Source organism: Rhinoraja longicauda, chromosome 20, assembly GCF_053455715.1.
Source record: "Rhinoraja longicauda isolate Sanriku21f chromosome 20, sRhiLon1.1, whole genome shotgun sequence".
Lineage (NCBI taxonomy): Eukaryota > Metazoa > Chordata > Chondrichthyes > Rajiformes > Arhynchobatidae > Rhinoraja > Rhinoraja longicauda.
Window position 1 is genome coordinate 12800908 of NC_135972.1, and position 12276 is coordinate 12813183.

The following is a 12276-nucleotide window of genomic DNA, read 5'->3' on the forward strand; positions in this document are numbered from 1 at the left end:
GGGCGCCGTCTGTACGGAGTTTGTACGTTCTCCCCATGACCTGCGTGGGTTTTCTCCGAGATCTTCGGGTTCCTCCCACACTCCAAAGACGTACAGGTATGTAGGTTAATTGGCTGGGTTAATTAAATGTTTTTAAAAAATTGTCCCTAGTGTGTAGGATAGTGTTAATGTGCGGGGATCGCTGGTCGGCGCGGATCCGGTGGGCCGAAGGGCCTGTTTCCGCGCTGTATCTCTAAATCTAAAAAATCTGTATCTCTAAATATGGCTGTAGCTAAGTATCATTGTCAGGAATGCACCACTCCATGATCATGAGGTTTCCACTACCACTGATTTCCACATTTAGGCATCTGAATCAACAACGCATCTACACTGGAAGCTGCACTTCCACTTGGATCTATTGTGGACCCTTGTTCTGGACTCCCCCAACATTGGGAACATGTTTCCTGCCTCTAATGTGTCCAATCCCCTAATTATCTTATATGTTTCAATAAGATCCCCCCTCATCCATCTAAATTCCAGTGTATACAAGCCTAATCGCTCCAGCCTTTCAACATACGACAGTCCCGCCATTCCGGGAATTAACCTAGTGAACCTACGCTGCACGCCCTCAATAGCAAGAATTACACAAGTGCTCTTAAACATGGAAGGGTACAGCACAGGTATTTGTTTTACAGTTTGTTTTACAGTTTGATGCTGTCAGTCTCAGTAATGAGCTGGCATTACTGGTACGGCCCATAATGTTTGTGCTAAAACATGAAGCCAAGTTAAAGTGTTCTCATCTGCCAGCACATGATCCACATCCTCCCTGCACTTCCATGTTCCTAAAAGCCCCTTAAACGCCTCGAGTTTAGTTAGTTTAGTTTAGAAATGCAGTGCGGAAAAGGCCCTGCGTCCCACCGGGTCCGCGCCGACCAGCAATCCCCGTACAGTGGCACTATCCTACACATTAGGGACAATTTACAATTTTTACCGAAGCCAATTAACCTACAAACCTGTGTGTCTTTGGGGTGAGAGAGTTAACCGGATCATCCGGGGAAAACCCATGCAGTCACGGGGAGAACGTACAAACTCCATGCAGACAGCACCTGTGGTCAGGATCAAACCTGGGTCTCTGGCACAGTAAGGCATCAACTCTACCACTGTGCGCCACTACCGTATCTGCCTTCACCACCACCCCTGGCAATGCATTCCAACCCCCCACTACTCTGTGTAAAATAAAAACTTCCTCCTCACATCTCCATTAAACTTTCCCCCTCTCACCTTAAAGCTATGTCCTCTGGCGTTGGACATTGCCACCCTGGGAAAACGCTTCTGACAGTCTAAACTGCAGACTTCTTCACAGAGACTGCAGACTTCTTCACAGAGACTGCAGAATACTCATTCCCTTAAATACAGGAGGAAAGGCTGTCCGTACGGAGTTTGTACTTTCTCCCCGTGACCACTTCCTCCGACATTCTCGGTGTTTCCTCCGAGATTTTCGGCTTCCTCCCGCACTCTAAAGACATACGGGTGTGTACGTTAATTAGCTTGGGTTTGTATACTCGGTATAAGTGTAAATTGTCTCTAGAGTGTGTGGGATTGTGTTAATGTGCGGGGATTGCTGGTCGTTGTGGACTCGATGGGCCAAAGGGCCTGATTCCGTGCTGTATCTCTAAAACTAGAACTAAAACTACTCAGTTAAATCCTATTCACCGCAATTTTTGTTGATTTGAAGGCGTAATGTCCGTTTGTATCATGGTGAGAGAATTCTTTTAGATTTGTTAAATGTGACAGTTTGCATTGGTTAAAGTTTGCAAGAAAAGATCTCAATATCTTAGGTTGAAGAGAGGAGCGATGAATCCTTGCTTGTAAAAGACTACTTTTACTATTTCTTATACGTGCACGATTCTGTTGTTTCAGTTGTGACCTTCAAGCAATCCGTTGCATATTACCTCCAAGCACAAACGGCAAGGTTTGCAATTATAGTCAGAATTTGCATGCTCTGTGGTTTAACCCATCCTAATTATTTGCATTTGACTTCATCAACCACATCCAAGACAAGGGATGTCCCTGTGTAATCACGACATACTTTTAATTTAGTTTAGCGATACTGCGTGGAAACAGGCCCACTTAGTCCACGCCGACCAGCAATCCGCGTTCACGAGCACTATCCTACACACTAGGTACAATTTACCAAAGCCAATTAACCTTGAAAAAAAAATCAGTGGAGGACCTGTACGTTGATTAGTAATCAGTAAAATCTGTCAATTCACGTTCAACTTCAACGTCTTCTGACCACTATGTGTATGTTCATTGCCCATGTGACTCTGTTGAAAGCGCTTTCAGGCTTTAGTACAAGCTAATTACAAGTGGCCTTTTATTCACAAAATGCTGGAGTAACTCAGCAGGTCAGGCAGCATCTCGGGAGAGAAGGAATGGGTGACGTTTCGGGTCGAGACCCTTCTTCAGACCTGAAACATCACCCATTCCTTCTCTCCCGAGATGCTGCCTGACCTGCTGAGTTACTCCAGCATTTTGTGAATAAATCGATTTGTACCAGCATCTGCAGTTATTTTCTTATATTACAAGTGACCTTGTTTGACTTGATGGATACACAATTCCCACTGTCAGGCTAATTATCAATGGAATTTTGAGTTGTGATGAGACCAATGATCATTCAATTAAATGGCTTGCTCATCCAATTGCTTTATGCATTTCAACAGATGATCAGGAAAGGGCACAATGTTCATTGCTCAAGCGATCCCAACTTTGGATGTCTCGTCCAAGGGTCCTGCGCGTCGCATTTCTTTCCTCAAGTGCTCAGTGGTGTCTCTCCTGGTGCAAGACCATGAGTTGACACATGAACCTACAACGGGACCCCACCATCGGCCACATTTTCCCATCCCCTCCCTTTTTCTGCGTTCCGCAGAGACCATTCCCTCCGTAACTCCCTGGTCCACTCGTCCCTTCCTACCCAAACCACCCCATCCCCGGGCACTTTCCCCTGCAACACCTGTCCCTTTACCTCCCCCCTCAACTCCATCCAAGGACCCAAACAGTCTTTCCAGGTGAGGCAGAGGTTCACCTGCACCTCCTCCAACCTCATCTATTGTATCCGCTGCTCACTGCAACTTCTTTACATCTGCGAAACCAAACGCAGGCTCGGCGATCGTTTCGCTCAACACCTTCGCTCAGTCCGCCCTAACCAACCTGATCTCCCAGTGGCCGAGCACTTCAACTCCCCCTCCCACTCCCAGTCTGACCTTTCTATCATGGGCCTTCTCCAATGCCATAGTGAGGCCCACCGGAAATTGGAGGAACAGCACCTCATATTTCGCTTGGGCAGCTTGCAGCCCAGTGGTATGAACATTGACTTCTCCAACTTTAGATAGTTCCTCTGTCCCTCTCTTCCCCTCCCCCTTCCCAGTTCTCCCTCTAACTTCTTGTCTCCACCTATATCCTTCCTTTGTCCCGCCCCCCTGACATCAATCTGAAGAAGGGTCTCGACCCAAAACGTCACCCATTCCTTCTCTCCTGAGATGCTGCCTGACCTGCTGAGTTACTCCAGCATTTTGTAAATAAATACCTTCGAGTTGACACATGAACATTCCTCTCAGACATGGTTGGTCATTGAGTAGGATCAAAAACTATTAAAAGGGATTGAAGCTAAAAGTACCTTTCGTAATAAGTAATAACAGTAAATTCGCTCAGCAGTGGGCAGGAATAATTTAATGCAGTTGTGAGATAGCACAGATACAGGCCCTTCGGCCCACCGAGTCTCCGTCGACCAGCGATCCCCACTCACTAACACTATTCTAACACACACCAGGGACAATTTACAATTATACCAAGTCGATTAGTCTACAAACCTGTACATCTTTAGAGTGTGGGAGGAAACCGGAGCTCCCGGAGAAAACCCATGCCAGGTCACTGGGAGAACATACAAACTCCGTACAGATAAACACCCATAGTCAGGGTTGAACCTGGGTCACTGATGTCGCGCCACTGTGCCCCCAAATTATATCTGGGATCTCCATCCTACTTCCATTTTGCAACATGTGCGCATGTGCGCACACACACAAGTTGCAAAGGCTGGTGGAGTAAGACAATTAGTGGGTGGCATCGAGGCCCAGAATTGCTGCCTTACAGCACCAGAAAAACGAGTTTGATCCCGACTACGGGTGCCGTTTGTACGTAGTTCGTATGTTTTCCCTGTGACCAGGTGGGTTTTCTCCAGATCCTCGGGTTTCCAAAGACAAGACGATTAATTGGCTTCTGTAAATTATAAACTGTCCCGAGTGTGTAGGATAGTACTGCTATCTCTGGATGATGTGGACTCGGTGAACCAAAGGGCTTGTTTCTACACTGTATCTCTAAAGTCTAAAGTAAAGTCTATCCCAAAAAGGAGATTACCATGAGAGAGGCAAGTGAGACCGAGACACTCAGAAGGTAGTGGAGGCCAAGTCTCTGAATGCATTCAAGAGAGAGCTAGATAGAGCTCTTAAGGATAGCGGAGTCAGGGGGTATGGGGAGAAGGCAGGAACGGGGTATGATTGAGAATGATCAGCCATGTTCACATTGAATGGTGGTGCTGGCTCGAAGGGCCGAATGGCCTACACCTGCACCTATTGTCTATTGTCTATTCCCTGTTCTATTTGTGACCTGCTGCTTGAATATTGGTGGCACTGACGCATCTTGCCCCACAACTACTTAGGCTACACCACAGAGATTTGCATTCATACAAAGTAGTTCTTAGCAGAAGAAACAGTAATGATTGTTGCAGCGCAAGGTCGAAATGCCAAATAGGAGAGATGATTGAGGAAGAATAAACTGCATTTCACAGTCAAAGGAGTGCTGTCCCAGTGTTGGCACGATCGTGATTAGAAGGTGAGTTTCTGCACAGCTACATCCCAGAACAAATTCGCATTGTTGCCATTTTACCAGCCCGAGTCACCTCTCCCTGAAATTCTGCACTTGATTGTTATGGAAAAACTTGCGCAGGTACACCATCGATTTTCCGGCACCCTTGGTTCCAAAGCCTTGCCCGGATTATCTATTTTGCCGGACCAACAATGGTCACGTTGTAACAATGCGCCTCGGACCCACTAATTATACCTCTCTCCGAAGCACCATGGACTGCTCGAAACTTAAAGAATTAACAATTAACAAAGAAGTAAACGATGAACTCTTTATGGACAGAAGCACACGTCCCAAACGAGCGTGCAGCACAGGCCAAGCTCTCGTAATGTTGTCCGGATTAAAGGAGGTGCCAGACCATCAGTTGCTGGAAAATCGATGGTGTACCTGTACTGTGAGTTACATGGGCAATGACAATCAATGAATGCCAACACACAAAAATTCTATCTTGAAACCCTTATTTCTCAAAAATCTTGATTTGCCAGACAATGATTGGTGATTTCAGACTGTGCCTAGTTTAGAGGACACTAAGTGGTTTCCCACCAAGTGGCTCTGCCCAGGATCATTTCTTTTACAAAAATAAATGTTTTTCAAAAAACATGCGGATGTACAAATGGCACATGTCATTGCCTTCTTCCACAGCACCATGCAAACCAATGCATTTACTTACAAAAGATCGACAAAAATTGCCGGAGTAACTCACAACACAATCACAACAAAAGCAAGGCAAAGTTCATTGATCGAAAGAAACAGCATGGACACTTCAGCGATCACCCATTCACACTCATTCTACGTTATCCCACTTTTGCATCCACACTAGGGGCAACTTTGAGGCCAACTAATCCGCACCAATCTGTATGTCTCTGGGACGTGGGAGGAAACCCAGGGCTCCTGGAGGAAATCCATGCCAGCCGGCACAGAGAGAACATGCAAACTCCACACAGACAGGCCCCTAGGTCAGGATTGAACCTGGGTTCCTAGTGCTGTAAGATAGCTGCGCCACTTTTTCATCATGTGCTTTGACAACTTTAGGGGGCGGCACAGTGGCGAAGCTGTCGAGTTGCTGCCTTAAAGCACCATGGATCGTGATCCTAAGATGGACAGTTCCTAGGTTAATTGGCTTCAGTAAAATTGTAAACTGCCTCTAGTGTGTAGGATGGTGTTAATGTACAGGGTGGTCGCTGGTTGGCGCCAACCCGATGGGCCAAAGGTCATGTTTCTGCGCCGTATCTCTAAAGTAAAGTACAATCTAAAGTCCAATTCTCGTTTGGTAAGTCTGACTACTGGAAGGAGCTTGGAATCTGGCATGGAGGTGCTGGGATCTCAGACTAGATCATCTGGCGCATAAAGCACAGAGGTGGGACTGTGGGAGCAGTTGAAGATAAAGGTAACGGGGTCATACGTCCATAATTTCCAGGAGCAGAATTAGGCCATTCGGCCCATCAAGTCTACTTTGCCATTCAATCATGGCTGATCTATCTTTCCCTCTCAACCCCATTCAATAGACAATAGACAACAGACAATAGAGAATAGGTGCAGGAGTAGGCCATTCAGCCCTTCGAACCAGCACCACCATTCAATGTGATCATGACTGATCATTCTCAATCAGTACCCCGTTTCTTTGTCAATATCCATTGACAGTCTCCACAGCCGTCTGTGGCAATGAATTCCACAGATTCGCCACCCTCTGACTAAAGGAATTCCTCCTCACATCGGGTCGAGCCTCCCACCAGTGGAAACACCCTCTTCGCGTCCACTCTATCCAGGTCTTTCACTATTCGGTAAGTTTCAATGAGGTTCCCCCCTCATCCCTCCAAACTCCAGCGGGTACAAGCCCAGTGCCTTCAGACGCTCATCATATGTTAAAACAACCCAAACCGAATCTTCAGAGGAATCTAATGCAGCCTGATACTGCAGTGAATACGATTTTGTTTTAAATGTCTTCCTCATAGAGGTTACAGTGCGAGATAATCCTGACAGAGAAGGACGATGAAAGAGAAAGAAAATGGCCACTGGTGACCTTCCCAGTCGGAAAACATTACAAATCAAGGTCTTGTACAAAGCCTGAGCATCATTAATGCATGATCTAGAGAGATATGTGAACCTAACAAGCACCAGCATCTCAGTTATGCTTGAAAGGCTGCACCTGGATTCACACGATGAATGAAAGCAAAGGGTAGGTAGGGTAGCCAAGCAAAGCAAATTGTATACTCCCCGCCAGAGACTCAAAAAAGGAGTTACAATTAATGATAACCCCAGCACATCAGAGCTGCTGCAGGAAGGTGGTGAAATATTGAGAGCTCACAGCAGCAAGTCGCAAAGTCTTTGAAGCAAGAAAATGATTGCATAAGGTCCTGTGGGTTGGAACCATTTGGAGAGGTTTAACCTCGCCCTCTGAAGTCTGACTGAAAGAAGAGAGGGATGGGGTTTTACTTAGAAAGGAAGTGGATGATCAGCCATGATCACAATGAATGGCAGTGCTGGCACGAAAGGCCGAATGGCCTCCTCCTGCACCTATTTTCTATGTTTTTATGTTTCTATGAACAGGATGCTGCCACGTGGGTTAGCAGCGAGAGTTTTACAAAACGATACGATAGAACTTCATTTAACCCAGGAGAGGAAATTGGTCTGCCAACAGACATAAAACACAAGATACATGAAACATAAAATTAAAATGAAGAGTGGAAAGTCTAGGATTGGGGATGTGCAAAGATTGGAGGGGTGGGGGGGAGATGGAAGGGGAGTTAGTCTACCCCACAACAGAAGGGGGAGGAGTTGCACAGTTTTGATAGCCACAGGGAAAAAGGATCTCTTGTGGGGTTCTGTGCTGCATTTTGGTGGAACCAGTCTGTTGCTGAAGGTGCTCCTCAGGTTGACCAGTGTGTCATGGAGGGGGTGAGCTGTATTGTCCAAGGTGCTCCGATGTTTGAGGAGCATCCTCCCCTCCAAGACCATCTCCAGTGAATCCAACTCCACCCCCAGCCAGCCTTCCCGATGAGCTTGTTAATTCTGTTGGAGTCCGCGGTCCAGCATGGCGTGCTACAACAAACAACTGGGTTCCTCATCTTTGGCAATGCTGTGGCAACAGTCAACAGAGCTGCCCCACCCCAGAGACCCAGGTTCAATCCTGATCTCAGGTCCTGTAGTCAAGGTCTGTATGAAGTTTGTATCTTCTCTCTGTCACCTTGGTGCTCCAGTTTCCTCCCATATCAAATACAGTGTGTGTGTGTGTGTGTGTGTGTGTGTGTGTGTGTGCACATATGTATATATGTGTTTATGTATGTATGTGTGCGTCTGTGTATATACATACACATATACACACATATATATACAGTATATATAAATATATATACCTACATACTAATAATAATGCCCCAAGTCTATGTAATTTGGAGCTTATTTGGAGGTTGTAGTATTTAATAGCCTGTTGGGTGTAAGGAAGTGAAACCTGACCCTGGGTATTGCAGTTTGCCGGCTCCTGTACTTTCTTCCCGATGGCAGGATGGAAATGCGAGTGTGGCCAAGGATGGTGAGAGTCTCTGATGGTGCTGGCGGCTGCTAGAAGATTACCCTTCAGTGTAGGTAAGTGGCACAAAGAATGAAAAGGGGAGTTGATCGGCAAGTGAGAGAGTAAGAAAATAACTGCAGATGCTGGTACAAATCGAAGGTATTTATTCACAAAATGCTGGAGTAACTCAGCAGGTCAGGCAGCATCACAGGAGAGAAGGAATGGGCGACATTTCAGGTCGAGACCCTTCTTCAGACCCATCTTCTTCAAGTGAGAGAGAATGAGTTGAAGGACTACTGGAAAATAAGACCTGCTGGGGTTCCCGTGCTGGGAGTTACCGGGGCCAAATGACTGCCTGTTACGCCGCATTGAGGAAGTAACTTTGCACTCTTTATCATTCCAGTCAATCTCTTCTGTACCCTCTCTATTTCTTTCACATCCTTGCTGAAGTGCAGTGACCAGAATTTGATGCAATACTCTTAATTTTTTATAAAGGTTTTATATAACCCCTTTGCTTTAAAAGTCTACGCTTCTCTTTAAAAGCCTTTAATCCCATGCTCTTTACTGGCTGCCCTCTCTGCGCTCCTTTCTCTCAATGAAAATGTGGCATTAAAATTTCCTTTTATATTCGCTTTCTTTACTTAAGGGAAGCCAAATTCACAAAGCTGTTCATGTTGATGTATGCGTGACATAAATTTGGGTTTCTGGTCAACAGTAAGAACAAACTCTATTCATACAGCATCCCTAATGCAATAAAACATCACATGATTTTAATTAGGAATAACCATGTCTTGGAGTAACATAGAAGTAAGAGGAAAGGTGCCCAAAGGTTTTTCTTGCAAGTAGTAGAAACAAGGAACGGCAGATGCTGGAATACACAACAGGGCACAAAGTGCTGGAGTAACTCAGCCAGTCAAGCAGCATCTCTGGAGAACATGAATAGGTGACGTTTTGGGCCTGGGCCCTTCTTCAGAATCTCAAGATTAAAACCGCAGTACAGGTGGAAGTGTGTGTTTGTTTTAATGATCGCAAGTCATGGGAATGAGTGTATGTAGAGTTGTCTGGTGCTGGTTTTATCAAACCTAGTGATTCAGGGTGACATCATCTTCAAGGTGTGCCGTTGATGGTGACTAATGGCCAACATGACAGAGTATGAAGTGTAAATATCAAAGCATCAGCTACTGGTAGCTTGAAACCAAGGTTGATATAGATAGTGGGAAATATTTATCTGTTGAATGAGGGTGCAAGGAATAAGGCAAGAAAGGTGATTTGTTGCAAGTAATGCAGGGAAGGTGGGTGAAGAAATAATTTCCTTCCTTTTGCACCATATCTCTCCATGGTGAGCACACTTGTAGCGGGAGCAGTCTGCCAGTAAACACACAAGGCTTTTTCTAATATGGCTGCCCAGCTTCTTTGATACTTGACTTAAGATGGCTGCCTTGGTGCTGCCTTGGTCAGGCACCTTCCCATTGTGTAAACTTGCAGCCTGATTGCAGAACTGGGTGAAATGTGGGACCCCGGATAACCCAAGATGACACAAAGATTGTGCATGAAGGAACTGCAGATGCTGGTTTAAACCGAAGACAGACACAAAATGCTCAAGTAACTCAGCGGGTCAGGCAGCATCTCTGGAGAAAAGGAACAGGTGACATTTTGGGTTGGAAACTTTCTTCAGATTTACTCCAGCATTTTGTGTCTATATCTCATGACACAAAGATTCCTGGGGTCGCGGACTGTGAGGGATGCTGTCAAAGTGGACAACAGGAGAGAGATCAGCTACAGACACGGGAGGAGGAATGGCCAATGGAGTTTAATCTGAGAAACTCAGATCTTGCACTTTGGGAAGACAAAGATAAGGGAAAATAAAACATTTAATACCATGACCGTAAACCATTTTAATGTACAGAGGGATCTTGGGGTCCAAGTCCATAACTCCCTGAGATTAGCAACACAAATAGATAGGGTGGTAAAGATGACATATGATGCTTTCATCGGTTATGGCATTGAGTACAAGAGTCAGGAAGTGATCATGCAGCTTTATAGGACTTTGGTTAAGCCACATTTGGAGAATCGCATGTAGTTCTGGTCGCCCCATTACAGGAAGGATGCGGAGGCTTTGAACAGGGTTCAGAGGTGGTTTACCTGAATGATACCTGGATTAAGCAGCATTATCTACAAAGAGAGAGGTTGGACAGAGTTGGGTTGTTTTCTCTGGAACACTGGAGGTTGCGGGGCGACCTGATAGAAGTATATAAAATTATGAAAGGCATAGACTGGATAGACAGTCAGAATCCTTTTCCCAAGGTGGAAAACAAAATCTAATACTAGTGGGCATAGCTTTGAGGTGAGAGGAGCAAAGTTGAAAGGAGACAAGAGGGGCAGGTTTTATTTTCAAACACAAAGGATGGTGAGTGACTGGATCGCTCAGACAAGCACAGCGATTGAAGCAAATCCGATAGTGGCATTTAAGGTCATAAGGTCACACGTGATAGGAATAGAATTAGGCCATTCGGCCCATCAAGTCTACCGCCATTCAATCATGGCTGATCTATCTCTCCCTCCCAAACCCATTCTCCTGCCTTCTCCCCATAATCTCCGACACCTGTACTAATCAAGAATCTATCTATCTCTCCCTTAAAAATATCAACTGACTTGGCAAAGCCTTCCGTGGTCTCCTGTGGCAAAGAATTCCACAGATTCATCACCCTCTGATTAAAGAAATTTCTTCTCATCTCCTTCTTAAAAGAATGTCCTTTAATTCTGAGGCTATGACCTACAGTCCCAGGCTCTCCCACAAATGAAAACATCCTCGGCACAGACATTGTGGGCCGAAGGGCCTGTTTTTGTGCTGTACTATTCTATGTTACCCATGTGCAGTTACAACAGAGCCTGGTGGCAGAAAAGCACAAAGCACCCGAAATACTCAGCAGCATCTGTGTATAAAATCACGAGAGGAGTAGATCGGGTAGTTGCACAGTCTCTTGCCCAGTGTAGGTGATTCGAGGACCAGAGGACCAAGGTTTAAGGAGAAAAGTTTTAATAGGAATCCGAGGTGTGACTTTTTCACACAAAGGGTGGCGGGTGTATGGAGCAAGCTGCCAGAGGAGGTAGTTGAGGCTGGGACTATCCCAACGTTTAAGAAACAGTTAGGCAGGTACATGGATAGGACCGGTTTGGAGGGATGTGGACCAAACGCGGGCAGATGGGACTAGTGTAGCTGGGTCATGTTGGCTGGTGTGGGCAAGTTGGGCCGAAGGGCCTGTTTCCACACTGTATCACTCTATGACTCTATCTGTGGAGAGGGAAACAGTGAATGTTTCAGATCACTGACCCTTCATCAGAAGCCACTGACTGACCTGAAACGTCAACTCTGTTACACTCCCCACAGGTGCCACCAGACCAGCTGAGTGTTTCAGTTTTTAGTTCATGTTTTCAGCATCAGCTGTTTCTTTACTTTTCAATCATTCATTAATCATGCCGCTGCTACCATTTTGCCCACATCTTAAAACAGCTCCTTTGTGACTGGAAGCAACGAGATGTTTGCTTTCTGAAGCGATTTATAAACTGGTAAAAGTCCAAGAATTATTGTTGTTCAAGAACTTTGCAGTTTGGGAACGTTTTGTGCATTTGCATGATGCTGCGATGGTTGTTACTTTAACAGAGCTGTTAGCTTAGTTATTTGAATGTTAAATGTTAAAATAGCAGTCAGATATGAATACAACCACGAGGAGACATTTATACAGGAGGATCAAAAAGTCATTTCTGGGCCTTCATCTGCCATTCAATATTCATCTGCCCTTGAAATGCAAGTACAGACAGGCATCGAATGATAAGAATCAAGTGCACAATTGAACTAAACATGCACAACATCA

General features: G+C 45.5%; 1 protein-coding gene across 3 annotated transcripts in view; it reads right to left on the bottom strand.

The window, feature by feature from the left end:
* LOC144603566 (neuronal cell adhesion molecule-like) overlaps positions 1–12276 on the bottom strand; it is a 352237-nt gene that overhangs the window by 199379 nt on the left and 140582 nt on the right. The window contains exon 1 of one of the 3 annotated variants that reach the window (XM_078416962.1): positions 1261–1279. The exons of the other annotated variants lie outside the window; for them this stretch is intronic. The gene's annotated coding sequence lies outside the window, so the exon portion shown is untranslated. Of the gene's footprint in view, positions 1–1260; positions 1280–12276 lie in introns of those variants that run through there. 3 annotated transcript variants of the gene reach the window in all.